The sequence below is a fragment of the Chiloscyllium plagiosum genome, chromosome 4 (genome assembly GCF_004010195.1).
Source record: "Chiloscyllium plagiosum isolate BGI_BamShark_2017 chromosome 4, ASM401019v2, whole genome shotgun sequence".
NCBI classification, from domain to species: domain Eukaryota; kingdom Metazoa; phylum Chordata; class Chondrichthyes; order Orectolobiformes; family Hemiscylliidae; genus Chiloscyllium; species Chiloscyllium plagiosum.
The window spans coordinates 120,936,363-120,952,403 of record NC_057713.1 but is presented as its reverse complement, the minus strand read 5'-3'; positions in this window follow the sequence as shown (position 1 = coordinate 120,952,403).

Here is a 16,041-nt window from a genome sequence, read left to right as displayed (position 1 = left end):
TTAAAACAATTTTGTTTGTTCCAAAAAAAAACACAGAACTATGGATGATAGAAATCAGAAATACAATCAGAAATTGCTGGAGAAGCTCAGCAGGTCTTGAAGCATCTGTGGAGAGCAAGCAGAGTTAACATTTCTGGTCTATACAGATTTCCATTTTGGTTTTCTGAACTTGCTTCAATCTGTAATCAGGTGACTGCTATAGCCATTTAGAACATGGCGCAATCATCACTTATGATGAAGAGAAAGTAATTGATGAAGCAGCCTGAAGATAGTTGGGCGGAGGCTGACAACATTATCCAGAGAAACTCATGATGATGTCCTGGGTGAGGTGATCAACCTCTATAAACCACAACCATTTTCCTTTGTGCCAGGTATGACTCCAGGCAGTGGAGAGTTTTCCCTAATTCCCATTGACTTCAATTTTGCTTGGACCGATCGATGCCATACTTGGCCAAATGCTGCCTTGATGTCATGGGCAGTCACTGTCACCTCATCTCTGGAGTCCAGCATTTTTGTCCACGTTTGTTGCAAGACTACTGAATTTCACAAATTACAACAATGATTCCTCTACAAAAAGTGCAACATTGGCCATGAGGAACTTTGGGATTTAATTGATAAGGAACTACAATATCTTTCTCCTTTTCTTCCTTCAAACTAGCTCCTCTGACTGCTGCCTTCAAAACCTTAACTTCCATTTTTATCAGTAAGTATAGCAGCAATTCAAATCTGCTTATTGTTAATTATTTTTGGTGATGTGAAAGCAGAATTTTAAAATTATGTTCAATACTTTGTATACCTTATACAAAGATTTTGTCTGTTTGCATAGTAAAGTACATTAATAATGATGGATAGTCATGAATTTCTGATGAAATTGCATCTGCAGGTGCACCAACTTACTAAAATAACACAGAATACTGAGGAATCTCTGTGGTTACGTACAAGCCTGGGTGTCCCTGGAGAAGGAGAACGCAGTGTCCACTTACACCTTTGATCTGTTCAGGGACAGGTGGGCACCGCAGCGAGTGGAGTGTTCTATTTCCCCCTACAACTCTATTTTGAGTAAATCCCTGTGCTCCTCTTCACTTTTTGATCACGCAGCATTGTCCTTTGATGAGAGGGGTATTGCTTGTCATTGGCCAATCGGGTGTTTCCTTTCTTCCTCGTGGGGAATATAAATAAAGATTTACACACGATAGGGGTGCTGGGGTAAAATAAGCACTACCGTGGTTAGGTGGTAGTGTGGGGGGAGGGAATAAAAAAAACAAGAGTGGCAGACATGCTAATAAAAAAGGAGTAGGGGTTCTAAGGAAAACTGATGCACTGTTGTACTGATTAAGAAATCCAGAATTGCTACTTATCGTCTATAAGCTTTCAGAAATTGTGACTGTTTGTTTATATATTCTTGGCGAATTTGCTCCCATATTTTATTTTCTCCTTGTTAGCAATTTTTTGGTGGCCATTCACCTGTTTGCAAAACATAGCGCCTTTCTGTTAAATGGCAAGAAATGATAACATATAACTGGCCCACTGGTCATTTTCACTTCAGTATGGGACCAGGCAAAGATGTTAGCTGTATATACTTACTGAGTTTAAATGACTGAAATGAATTTGAAGTGTATCAATAACATCAGGAATCATTTGTGTGGAGAAACTCACACTGTATCACAGAACAGGCTGCTCCTGAAATCTCAGGTGAATTTGTCAAGCACAAGAAAGTCTTTGTCATCACCACAAAAAAAAAGTTGACCTTTAAGGTACTGATACCAACTCATCAGATCACTTGGACAGTCAGCAAAGTAAGTGTGCCAATGATGAAATTTATTTTAACCTTTAGAATTTGACTTAGAACTTTACGACTTTAAAAAAAAGCTGCAAGCTAATTAAGGAACTTGAGCAGGAAGCTGACTGAGCAGTTGTAAACTTGGTTAAGAGTCATAAAGTCTCTTAGTGGACAGTATTTGTGACTTAGCACTTAAACTCAAACTCCTTTTCTTCTCTAAACTCTTTGGACATGTAGATGCTGAGCAAATTTCGTCTCATCTTCCCTCAAAATCCATCCTTGAATCCCTCCAACAGATTTCTGCCTCTAATGCATGTTGCAATGGCTCTAACTGAAATCACAAATCATATCCACGTGAGTGACTAAAGCCTACTAATCCTTCTCAATCACTCTGCAAACTACAGCACAGTTAAGCACACCATCCTTCTCCAATAGCTCTCCACCAATCATTCAATGGGTTGGATTGGATTTGCTTTGTTCCCTTCCATTCTTTATAATTATATCTGGAGTAATATTTGCGTTGTCTTCCCCACTTCTGTTCCGGCAGTGTTACCTTTAGTCCCCAAAAGGATCTGTCATTGCCTCTCTCTTATTTCTCATCTTCTTTCAGCCCCTTGGCAGCACCGTTCTACAGCACTGATTTTCAAATGTACACCCACAGCACGATACTTAATTGCAACGTGCTTATGTATTGGATGAGTAATGTAGAAATGTGAGCACCAATCTCGCTGGAGAATTTCAATTCAGTTAATGAAATAAAGCTGGAAAATAAAGCCCACCAAACTCGGTATCAGTAATTATAACAACTAAACTACTGGATAGTTGCAAAAACCCAATTGGTTCACTCATGAAAACCTCCCATCTTTATCTGTTCCAAACTGCATGTGACTCCAGAATACAAAAATGTGGTTGACTCTTAATTGTCCTCTTAAATAGCACTATTCTCAAGGGCATTAGGAATGGACAATAAATGGTGACATTGTCAGCCAAGCTCATATCCCATGAAGAAATTTTAGAAAGGCACCCAGCATAAGGTCAGAAGTAGTATCGTTCAATCATCAATGAATGTTCGATATCATTCTCAACTCCTGAGATACTGAAGCAGTTCAGACAAACACAACAAAACCTCACCAACATTCAGGCTTGTGCTGATCATTGGCAAGTACCATTTGTGCAAAAAAGTGCCAGGCAATGATCATCTTGACAAAGGAGAATCTAACTATCACCCTTAGAAATTCAATGACGTTACCATCACGGAATCCTCCATTCTCAACACCCTTGGAGGTACCATTGACCAGAAACTGAATGGAATAGCCATGTAAATGTTATGGATACAAGAGTGAGTCAGACACCAGAAATTCTGCAACAAATAATTCATCTCCTGCCTCCCCAATGCATGTTGAAGAATGTGATGGACTAGTCTCCACTTGACTGGAAGAGTGCAGCTTCACTAACACTCAAGAAGCTAGACACCATTCAGATAAAACCGCATACTTGAGTGGCACTCCATCTCACACCAATACACTGTTTGTAATATTTATTTATTCATTGTTGGATATGGGCCTTGCTGGCTGGCCAGCACTTATTGCCAGTTACCCTTGAGGTGGTGGTAGTGGTGGTGAGCTTCCTTTTTGAATCACTGCAGTCCACCTGCTGTGGGTTGACCCACAATGCCATTAGGGAAGGAATTCTAGAATTTGAACCCAGAGACTGTGATGGAATGGCAATACATTTCCAAGTCAGGATGGTCAATAGCTTGGAGGAGAACTTGAAAGTGGTGGTGGCTGCTGCCCTTATCCTTCTAGATGGAAATGGTCATGGGTTTGGAAGATGCTGTCTGAGGATCTTTGGTGAATTTTTGCAGTGCATCTTCTGGACAGTACACACTCCTGCTACTGAACATTGGTAGTGGAGGGAGTGGATGCTTTTTGATGTGGTACCAATCAAGCAGGTTGCTTTGTCCTGGATGGTGTCAAGCTTCTTGAGTCTTGTTGGGGCTGCACTCATCCAGGGGAGTGGGAGTATTCCATCACATTCCTGACCTTGTAGATGGTGAATAAGCTTTCAGGAATCAGGAAGTGAGTTACTTGCTGCAATATTCCGAGCCTCTGACCTGCTCTTGTAGGCACTGCGTTTATGAAGTGAGTCCAGTTGAGTTTCTGATCAATGGTAACTCCCAGGATGTTGATAGTGGGGGATTCAGCGATGGTAACACCATTGAATGTCAAGGTGGTGGTTAGATTGTTTCTTATTGGTGATAATCATAGCCTGGCATTTTTGTAGCATGAATGGTACTTGCCACTTGTCAGCCCAAGTCTGGATATAGTCTAATGTGCTTCGCAAATCTGCCAAGCATTGTGCAATCATCGGCGAACATCCACACTTCTGACCTTATGATGGAGCGAAGGTCATTGATGAAGCAGCTGAAGATGGTTGGGCCTAGGGTATTACCCTGAGAAACTCCTGCAGAGATGTACTGGAGCTAAGATGACTGACATCCAAGAACCACGACTACCTTCTTCAGTGTCAGGTATGACTCTAACCACCAGAGAGGTTGCCCCTCATACCCACTGATTTCAGTTTTGCTACCTACCAAATGTGCTGCTGAAATTTCCCATGACTTCTCCAATAGCATCTTCAAAACCTATGACCTCCATGACCTTGAAAGACAACCGTCCTACATACATAGGGACACTAGGACCTGCCAGTCCTCCCCCAAATCATGTAGCATCCTGACTTAGAACTACATTGCTGCCACAGAGAATCAACAATCTCTGAATAAAAACTTTCCAAGTGTTTCTGATACAGAATTGAAAGCTTTAGTGAAGGAGATGAACAGGAGGCACAAGGTCTTCGATACACACTTAGCCAAGGCATTTCTATATGGACAGGCAATGTGAGTAGGTTGCCATCATTGTCAATGCCAGCAGTGCAGTCCTAAGTGTCTGGACACTGTGCAAAAAATGTAATAACGTCATATGAGTGGTCAAGGTCAGTGAGTGCATCTTCAAATGTCATGTCACTCCAGATGTCTCAAACACATTGTTTAGTTCACTACATGTTTCTCGTTCACCTAACAATAAACTTTATCCAGTTTGATTCATATGTTTTATTCATAGCCTCACCAGATGACCTCAGTCTCTTGGCAGTGCTGCAAGCTTCATAGCCATAATTTGCAGTTTGCACACAGAAACCGAAGCTCAAGCTACAGGCACAAATCTCAGTTTGTTGTCATGCAGGCTCAGATTACTCCCATCGTGGCAGTTGATAGCAAGGTTGATAGGGCCTTGCAGGCTCCCACAACAGCCCAACAATTTACCCTCCAACTGAACATTAGCCTGCGTCCTTGCTATCGCCTGTCAGGGAACCAGCTCAGACTGCTGTCTGAAGTTGGTCCTTCTAGGACCAGAGATGTGCACTGACATCCTATAAGGCTGTTTGCTATAATCCTGAATGAGCGCAGGCAACCCTCCACAAGCCACGTTGTAGCACTGTACAGAAACGCCTGACAGGCAGAGGTTCCTACAAGACAATCACAAAGGGAATGCCTAAATGTGGTTAGTTAACGTTGGTGTGGATGATTTGTTTCATAACATTGATTTCATGGTGGTCTTTATTTCAGCAATGTGGTCAAGAGAGCAGCGTGACAGTCAGAGGCAGAGGGAAGATTACAGTTTGTGACTATCACAGGGTGGGGATTTTGGGTTGTGCTCATTACAGCTATAGGTGGATGAGGCAAATGCAGACAGCTAGGCCTGAAAGAGTATGTGCTGGTTTCCTCCTCCCTCTTTTTCACTCATTAGCTGACTACTTTATTGCAAATTGGAAGGGTTGTGCCTTCTTTATCATGTTGTGGAGGTTATAGCAGACAAGAATGAATGTCGAGAGTGTGGTGCTGGAAAGGCTCAGCAGGTCAGGTAGCATCCGAGGAGGAGAATCAACATTTCGGGCACTAGCCCTTCATCAGGAATTCTTGCTCTTCGGATACTGCCTGACCTGCTGTGCTTTTCTAGCACCACACTCTCGACTCTGACCTCTAGCATCTGCAGTCCTCAATTTCTTCAAGAATGGATGTCTGGCAAGTACTGTAGGCTTTCATATATATCATCTCAGGCATCTGAATTATTGCTTGACCACCCGAGGGTCTGCCTGACAACGCTTTAGAATCATGGCTCACATTCAATATTGGCTAAGTTTGCGCAGTGGATCATGTCTGCTGTGAACTGGATAGACTTGTTGCCCTGTATCTACCCTCTGGCTTCTTTTTTTCTTTATTCTTGCTTGGGATGTGAGCATTTGCTGTCTATCCCTAATTGCCCTTGAAGTGAGTAGCTTTCAGAAAGCAATTAAAAGACACCTCATTTCTGTGGGCCTGGTGTTTACCTGCCCTGAAGAATGTTCGTGAACCAAGGTGCTGTTTTTAAAGAACAAAATAGGATTTACAACAATTGATAACAGTTTTCTCGTCACCATTCTTGACAATTCCAGATTTATCGTTAATTCACCAGCTATCGATGCGGGAATTGACCTAGCATGCCCAAAGCATCAGTCTGGGTCATTAGAATACCAGCTCACTCACTGTCCAACTATGCCATCATCTGGATCAAAATGAAAGCACCACAACTGCTGCCAAGATATTGAACGGCATGATACTTCTGGATAATGTGCTGAGCAAGGTTATACAGCGAGTGTGGTCCTCTGTGATTGCAGTAACGCTCAGCGTTTAGGTACATTGTCTGCCAACCACATGCTTGCAAATCAATACTATCCTGAGTCATGTCAAAGGCCTCCATCCTGATGGAGTCGCACATGCACTCCACATTCTCCTCAATCATTAGAGAGAAGGTAAAGCAGTCCTAGCATAGAAGCATATACCATTTCTCTCCTGCAGAATGGGGAGCTGTGAAATGTTACAGACGATGCCTGCTCCTGTCTGGAAGGATCCTGATGCAAGAACATTCATGGTTACTTTCACAGACACAGGCAGCACCATTGTCAATTCCCACTATCATGAAAATGCAGGTCAGGTGACATGAGCTGGTAGATTTCTGTGAGCTCCTTCTTCGTAAAATGAATATGGTGCACCAACTGATCCAGGCTTAGATAAAGGTAAGAGGCATGTTCCCCAAAAATCCTGAGTGGATTAGATCTGCCTTTAAGATCCCTTTATCCCCTCCCACTGTGACCATCTTCTGTGCTCCTGCTGCTCAATTGCCTTCTCATGCTGCAGGTTCAGAGTTCAAACAACAACAGCACCCACAGATGGGAGCATGTGCTTTAACCTGAATTCTTCAGGTCAAAATGTGACAGTGATCACAACTCCCTGACTGTTACTGTAGTCATGGACAGGAATAGGAGCAGACAGTATTGGAAAGTATTTAATGGGGGAAGGGGAATTACAGCACTGTCAGGCAGCAACTGTGGAGCATAAATTGGGAACAGATATTCTCAGGGAAATGCATGACAGTAATGTGGAGGTTGTTTAGGGAGCACTTGCTGCAAGTGCTGAACAGGTTTGACTCACTGAGGCAAAGGAGGGATGGTAGGGTGAAGGAACCTTGCATGACCAAGAGATGTGGAACATCTAGTCAAGAGAACAAAGCAAGCTTACTTAAGGTTGAGGAGGCAAGGATCAGACAAGCTCTAGAGGGTTACAAGGGAGCCAGGAAGGAACTGAAGAATGGACTGAGAAGAGCTAGAAGGGGGCATGAAAAATCCTTGGTGGGTAGGATCAAGGAAAATCCCAAGGCATTCTACACCTATTTGAAGAACAAGAAGATGGTCAGAGTGAGGGTGGGGCTAATCAGGGATAGAGGAGGCAACTTGTGCTTGGAGCCAAGGGAGGTAGGGGAGGTCCTTAATAGATACCTTGCTTCAATATTCACTAGTGAGAGGGACCTTGATATTTGTGAGGACAGTGTGAAGCAGGCTGATATGCTTCAATAGGTTAACGTTAAGAAGGAGGATATGTTTTGAAACTCATGAGGATAGACAATCTCCTGAGACAGCCGGGATTTACCCTAGGTTTCTATGGGAAGAGATTGCTGTGCCTTTAGCAATGATCTTTGTGTCCTCACTGTCCACTGCAGTAGTACCAGATGATTAGAGGGTGACAAATGTTATTCTTTTGTTCAAGAAAGGGAATAAGGATAACTCTGGGAATTGCAGACCAGTCAATCTTACATTGGGGATGGGCAAATTATTGGAGAGGATTCTGAGAGACAGGATTTATGATTATTTAGAAAAGCATAGCTTGATTAGAGATAGTCAGCATGGTTTTGTGAGGGACAGGTGAAAGTGAGGACTGCAGATGCTGGAGATTACAGTCAAGATTAGGGTGATGCTGGAAAAGCACAAGGGTCGGGCAGCATCTGAGGGGCAGGAAAATCAACATTTCGGGCAGGAGCCCTTCATCAGGGGTTGGAGAGATAAATGGGAGAGGGTGGGACTGGGGAGAAGTGCAAAAGGTGGATGGAGGAAGGGGTAAAGGCGATAGGTTGGAGAGGAGAGTGAAGCGGAGAGGTGGGAAGGAAGATTGACAGGTGGGATAGATCATGAGGATGGTGTGCTGGAAGTTTGGAACTGGGGTAAGGTGGGGGGTGGGGAAATGAGGAAACTGATGAAGTCCACATTGATGCCCTGATTGAAGTGTTCCGAGGTGAAAGATGAGGCGTTCTTCCTCCAGGCATCGGGTGGTAAGGGAGCGGCGGTGGAGGAGGCCCAGGACCTGCATGTCCTCGGCAGAGTGGGAGGGGAGTGAAATGTTGGGCCACAGGGCGGTGGGGTTGATTGGTGTGGGTGTCCCGGGGATGTTCCCTAAAGCACTCTGCGAGAAGGCGTCCAGTCTCCCCAATGTAGAGGAGATCGTATCGGGAGCAAATGACATTGTGCAGGTGAAACTTTGATGGATGTGGAAGGCTCCTTTGGGGACTTGGATGGAGGTGAGGGAGGAGGTGTGGGCACAGGTTTTTCAATTCATGCAGTGGCAGGGGAAGGTGCCAGAACGGGAGGGTGGGTTGTCGGGACATGGACCTGACCAGGTAGTCACGGTGGGAATGGTCTTTATAGAAAGTGGATAGGGGTGGGGAGGGAAATATATCCCTGGTGGTGGGGTCCGTTTGTAGGTCGTGTAAATGTCAATGGATGATGCGGTTTATGCAGAGATTGGTTGGGTGAAAGGTGAGGACCAGGGGGGTTCTGTCCTTGTTGCGGTTTGTGGGGTGGGGTTTGAGGTGGAGGTGCAGGACATGGATAAGATGCGTTGGAGGGCATCTTCAACCACATGGAGGGGAAATTATGGTCTTTAAAGAAGGAGGCTATCTAGTGTGTTCTGTGGTCATGCCTCACAAGCGTTATTGAATTCTTTGAGGATGTGACAAAACACATTGATGAAGGTAGAGCAGTGGATGTGGTGTACATGGATTTTAGCAAGGCATTTGATCAGGTTCCCCATGGTAGGGTCATTCTGAAAGTAAGGAGGCATGGGATACAGGGAAATTTGGCTGTCTGGATAGAGAATTGGTGGCCCATAGAAGACAGAGGATGGTAATTGATGGAAAGTATTCAGCCTGGAGCTCAGTGATCTGTTCTAGGACCTCTGCTCTTTGTGATTTTTAGAAGTCATTTGGATGAGGAAGTGGAAGGATATGTTAGTAAGTTTGCTGATGATACAAAGGTCGGTGGAATTATGGATAGTGTGGAGGGCTGTTGTAGGTTGCAATGGGACATTGACAGGATGCTGAGCTGGGCTGATAAATAGCAGATGGAGTTCAACCTGGAAAAGTGTGAAGTGATTCATTTTGGAAGGTCGAATTTGAATACAGAATACAGGGTTAAAGGCAGGATTCTGGCAGTGTGGAGGAACAGAGAGATCTTGGGGTCCATGTCCATAGATCCCTCAAAGTTGCCACCCAGGTTGATAGGGTTAGCTTTCATTAGCAGGGGGATTGATTTTAAGAGCCACGAGGTTATGCTGCAGCTCTCCAGAGCCCTGGTTAGACCACACTTGGAATATTATGTTCAGTTCTGGTCACCTCATTAAAGTAAGGATGTTGAAGCTTTAGAGAGGGATGCTGCCTGGCCTGGAGGGCAGATCTTATGAAGAAAGGTTGAGGGAGCTAGGGCTTTTCGCATTGGAGAGAAGAAGGATGAGAGGTGACTTGATAAAGTTGTACAAGATAATAAGAGACATAGATAGAATGGACAGTCAGAGACTTTTTCCCAGGGTAGAAATGGCTATCATGAGGGGACATAATTTTAAGGTGATTGGAGGAAGGTTTAGGGGAGATGTCAGAAGTAAGTTCTTTACACAGAGAGTGGTGGATGGGTGGAATACAGTAGAGTCAGACACATTAGGGTCATTTAGGCCACACTTGGATGGGCACATGGATGGTAGTAAAATGAAGGGTATGTATGTTAGTTTGATCTTAGAGTAGGATAAAGGTCAGCACCACAATGAGGGCCAAAGGACCTGTACTGTGTTGTACTGTTGTATGTTCTGAAACTAAATGCTGCGTCACTCCCTGCATAGTTCACCAACATTAACATAGCTCTGCAAGCTACCAAGTAATTCTACAAATTCAGACACAGCAAGTAGAAAACAGTCAGCACTTAATCTGAAAATACTTGATAATCCATTTCAGTAGCGCTGGTGGGAGTTGGGAGGAGGAGTGTGGTCCTTCCTACTGCTGAATGCATGTCGAACTCCGCGATGTTGACAAAATGTTAGTGAGGATGGCGTGGTGGAAAATTATAGCACCGGAGTCAAAGCAGCATCTTGTGCTGAATGATATCACAATCTGCATACTTATGGGGTACGCTCCCACCATTCATGCAACAGCCCCTGTCCAAAACTGTGTCCAATGAAAACTGCACCATAATTGGATACCCATGGCACAGTTGCTAATTTGGAGCTAAAGCAGCATCCCATTGTTCTGAAACTACAATTTGTATGACCATTTACTTTGATTCATGTACAGGATACTGGTGTTACTGACAAAGCTGGCATTTGTTGCCATCTCTAGTTGTCGTTGCATTGTTGGGCTCTCTGGCCTATTTCAGATGCAAGTTAAGAGACAACCACATTTACTCTGTGTCTGGAGTCACATGTAGGACAGACATTAAAAGTTTCCTTCTCCGAAGGATATTAGTGATCCAGATGGATTTTTATGACAATTGACAATGTTCCTCATTAGGATAGCTATTGCATTCTGAATTCAATTCATCAAGATGGGATTTGAATCCTTGTCACCAGAAAATTAGCCTGGGGCCCTCAATTAATAATCCTGCAACATTGCCCTTATGCCACTATTATCCCCACTGTACACTTGCATGGACATATTCCAATTAATGGCTAATGCTTTCCTCAGTATCTTTGCAATAAAGAGATGTCTGTCGTCTCACTTTCTAGTGATTTATCTATAATTCTGACATTACATGCATTTGGCTTTAAATCAATTAAATAATCAATGTCTTTATGGATCACATGCTGCTCTTAAGTCACTGATTCATTATTGATTCAATTCTCGTGAGGAGCTCTGCAGGGCAGACTAAATATTCCTTCATCATTTTAAGCTAACCTTTACTGAGAAAATTTTCAACATTCACCATTGAAGTTTGGTTTGTAGCTCACAATATCTTTATGTTTAATCAATGCAGTCTCACCCCTGTAGTAGAGCATTGCCAATTAATGACCATCTTTTTCACAATAAGAGTTCGTTAGTTGGTAGTGACCTTTTACTTTATTTGATCTTTTTGAAAGGGTCGTGCAGCTCATATGATGTAGCGGACATTTATAGGTGAATCTCAAGAGTAAGAATATCATTAAATAACGATTTGAACTGGCATTGGCCAATACAGAACAAGCTGACTACATCACTAAAGCTGATGTCACCCTGCAGAACATTTTTCTTGAACACATAACGGTGTTGTTGAACAGCAGCTATGTCTTTGTAGCAGAGAAACATTAAAAGTTGGATACTTCACTGATTGCAGTTTTTTTGTCTAGGAACATGCAAAAGTCATTTTCATGATTACAGTTTGGGAAAAATCCTAATAAATCCTGCTATAGATAGAATGACAAACATTCTGTATATTATTATATGTTCGACAGAAAATTGCATTTCCAGAAATTGATTGAAATAAACCAAATAAAAATGAAATTGACATGTAATCTGACAAATCTAAAATGTCTATGCATTCACGTAGAAAAGAAGAGCTATCCAAAGCTGTGCTAAGAAACTAGATTAATGCTGTTCCATTTTATTTTTGGTAACCTGACACTGACAACAACTCAATAAACGTGTAATGACTGTGTTACGATCATTGATCCTTCTGTGAGGATGACATCATTTCATCAGTTGCATACAATGTCTTCAGAACAAAACAATCCAAAACAAGAAACCTTGGTCTGAAATCAACCCCAAGGTCACTAATATTTAACAGGAAGTTTAAATGAACAGATGGACTGAAACTAGCGATCTTAGCTGTACTTTAGATAAAGGTTTTGAATCATTTGAGCTTTCTTTTTATATAAAAGCAAGAAATGCTGGAAGTACTCAGCATCAGTAGAGAGAGAGAGAGGAATTTAGAGTTAATATTTCAGGTCAATGACATTTTGCCAGAACGGAACAGAAAGCGATAGAGGCGAATCGGGTGAAAGACAAACAGAAATCCTATCGCACTGAACAGCAGAATATCTTCGGCACGGGCATTCCCGTGGCAATGAGTTAAGCACTTGTAAAAATAAAATCAAAATATTGCAGATGCTAGAAATCTGCTTCTTGTTGACTCAGTGTAAATACTTCCTGAAGATGTTCCTGTGCTTTACAGATGAACATCAGAGGCCTAATTGAAAGAATTGTCGGATTTGACAACATTTTTCAATCAAGCATCAAGAACTGACAAGTTACACTTGGGAACATATACTGAGAATTGATTTTCTCAATTTTACAGAGGTGCTGCAGGCTGAGAAGATATAGTTTTGCATTTAAATTGCGATGAAAAGTTAGCTGACATTGATACAACACTCTGGATTAGTGGTGCTGGAAGAGCACAGCAGTTCAGGCAGCATCCGAGGAGCAGTAAAATCGACGTTTCGGGCAAAAGCCCTTCATCAGGAATAAAAGCTGTAAGTGGTAAAACAAGCGTCATGTAATCTCCAAATGTCTTTTTTTCAGAGCTCAGATATGATGCTAGGAAAGCAAAAGGTCAAATGCCTCTTAACAACATAGAATTGAAATTGTCCTCATGCAAAATTTGGAGATGCCTACAAATAAGGAAAGGGCTTGTATTCTTATGATTAAATAAGAAGAATATGGTGACTGACCCAATGTAAAAGGCAGTCTTTGTGAAAGCAGTTTTTAATATTTTATTTGCCATACATTTGACAACAATTTTTCTCATCTTAAGTATCACTGTCTGCTGCACAAAATAATATCACAACGCTAGCCACTATGGCCAGTTATGTCAATATTCTTTTATATATCAGGGAGTGGTGTATATCTTGATGGGATTACAGAAATGTAAACTCCTTATGTCCAAATGTCAGTGATCATGGCAAGGACTTAAACTTCTATTCAACAGCTGTCTCATGACAACCAAATATTTAACCTCCTTGCCAGATGAAAAGGTGATGAAACTCATCATCTTTTGGGCCAGGTTATTTCCAAGATGACATGCCTGGTGTTGAGAGATTGAAACCAAGTGGGTGGCAACTACAGTAATCCATTATCTAAACCAGAAATGTCCACAGTATTCCAGATTTCAGTGATAATTGGTCACCCAGCGTAATTTATTGTTGACAGTGAGTGGCGTAGGCCTATCATTGGCTACTGAGACTCCTTTAACTCATCTCCATGCAATTCAAGGTCCTAATGACTTTTCAATTAAATGTACTCAGAGCTAGTAACATTAATTTGCATTTTTAAAGTTTGGGTTAGTTATAGCATGCCTGTCTCTGAAGTAAAACATTTGTGTATTAGTCCCACTTCAGAGATTTGAGCACAAAATCAGGCTAATTGCACTCAGGTGAGTTCTGTACTGTTGGAGAAGCCATCTTTTAGATGATAACTTATACTGAGACTGTCTGCACTCAGATGTGTGTAAATATACGATAACACTCCATCACTCTAAGTGAATGGGTTGTGAATTTGTGCATGAGTAATGTTTTTGTCAGGCCCTACTGGAGCTGATGTATAAGTGTGATGCACCAACATAATCGTCATGACTTCTCAAGTTGATTAAGCTAATTAAAATTCAGCCACCACCAACCTCTGAACAAATGGACAGCAAAAGCTGTTTTGGTACAGGAATACGAGGCTTTACTGGAGATTTTCAAAGGGGAGTGTGATATACCAAACTGATTGTCATGAGTTCCTACATTGGATAGATCAATGAAAATTTGGCTACCATAACATCCCAATTAAAAATAAAATCTTTGCATCAATTTCTTGGCACTGCATTAGCTATTACTACACTAAGCTTGGAGGGATTTAGGGGAGTAACAATTGAACAATTTTGAAATTATTGAAGAGCCGAAAGCTGGGAAAGTAGTGCATCATTTGCTTCTCCCAGCTGGGGCTTCTTTCAATCAACACAATAGGCCTCATTCAATGTAAAAAAAATCAATACCATAACTGGTCCAATGGTGCAACTGGACAGCTAGTTCAAGAAAAGTAGGAGAGTTCTCCCCAGTCTCCTGACCAACATCTATCCCCCAAAGCATGGCGGTGGGGGGGCGCATGGTGGCTGGGGGCAGCACTGTGGCTCAGTGGTTAGCACTACTACCTCACAGCACCAGGGATCTGAATCTGATTCCAACCTTGGGCAACTGTGTTTAGAGTTTGGACATTCTCCCAGTGTCTGTGTGGGTTTCCTCCGGGTGCTCTGGTTTCCTCCAACAGTCCAAAGATGAGCAGGTTAGGTGAATTGACCATGCTAAAATTGCCCATTGTGATCATGGATGTGGGAGTTATTGGCATTAATCATGGGAAGTGTGGAGTCATAAGGTGGAAGAATAGGTCTGGGTGGGATACTCTTCGGAGGGTCGGTGTAGAATTGTTGGGCCAAATGGCCTGTTTCCACACTGTAGGGATTCTATAATATGATAAACCATGGGACGAATTTTACTCTTGTTTTGCTTAGTATCAATTTTGTCGAGGATTTCTCACTGTGAGGCCTTGTGTTTATCTGCACCATTTTGTCTTAAATCCAATGCTTAATCTACCCAGCCTGAACCAATGATGATACCCTCATCCAACGCTAGCCTGATTCAGCTGAAGCTGAAAGAACTCATCGCTGTCAGGATATCCCAGAGTTGACTGCCATCACTAGCACCGATGCCCCCTTTAAAAAGTGCCTCTGGGCGAGCTTCTTCCGTCTGGAGCTGCCCGACATGGTTTGTGAAATATGCCCTAGACATGGCAGGGGAGGGTTAATTGACACCCCATTTTGCAGACAAAGACATGGATATTCTGACATACCTAAGTCTAAGACCTTTGTGAATATAAGAAATCTCTAAAAGTCCCTTTATTAAAAAGGTGCAAGTTACCAATACATATGAAAATGCTTACACAACTGAACACTGAGGTCTCTATCTGAATGAATAAATGGATGTTTTCAATGTCACAGTGAGGAAAACAGTCAAATACAGTGAAAAGCGTTTCCAGTGGTGCCATAATCTGGCATTACTTTGAAAAGTTTAAGAATAAGAAATAAAAGGAAGACATAGTTTAAAGAGAATCCACTAGTCCAGAGGCCAGCTCATCATCAACAACATGTGCGCCTCCACCAGCTCGCTGCTGTCTGCTCCAGACCCAACCAACATTGAAGTCGCCACTCTTCAGGCGCCATCTATTACTGCTGGGCTGATTCTCCGTGCCCACTGCTCACCTGCGGTGAACCCAACCAACAAAAAGTCACTGATCATCAGGTGCCATCTTTCACTGCTGTGCCTATCTCACTGATGTCACAGCTGTCAATGTAGCAGTCGCCAATTCCGACGCCTCTCTCTGTCTCTTAAAAATTAAAATGACAGCTTTCTATTCCAATTTAAAAACAAAATAGGAAGTTAAGTTGTCATAAAAACACAGCTCTGATGCACTCCTCATGGAAAATACAGCTGGACAAATACTTAAAAAGCAGTTTTCTACACTAATAAGCCTTATCTATGATCAGAGATCAGTTTGTTCTGCAATTGTCTCTCCCAGATTGGTGATAATGTCATCACTTTTTATTTGGTGCAACTGCTGTCTTGAGATAGA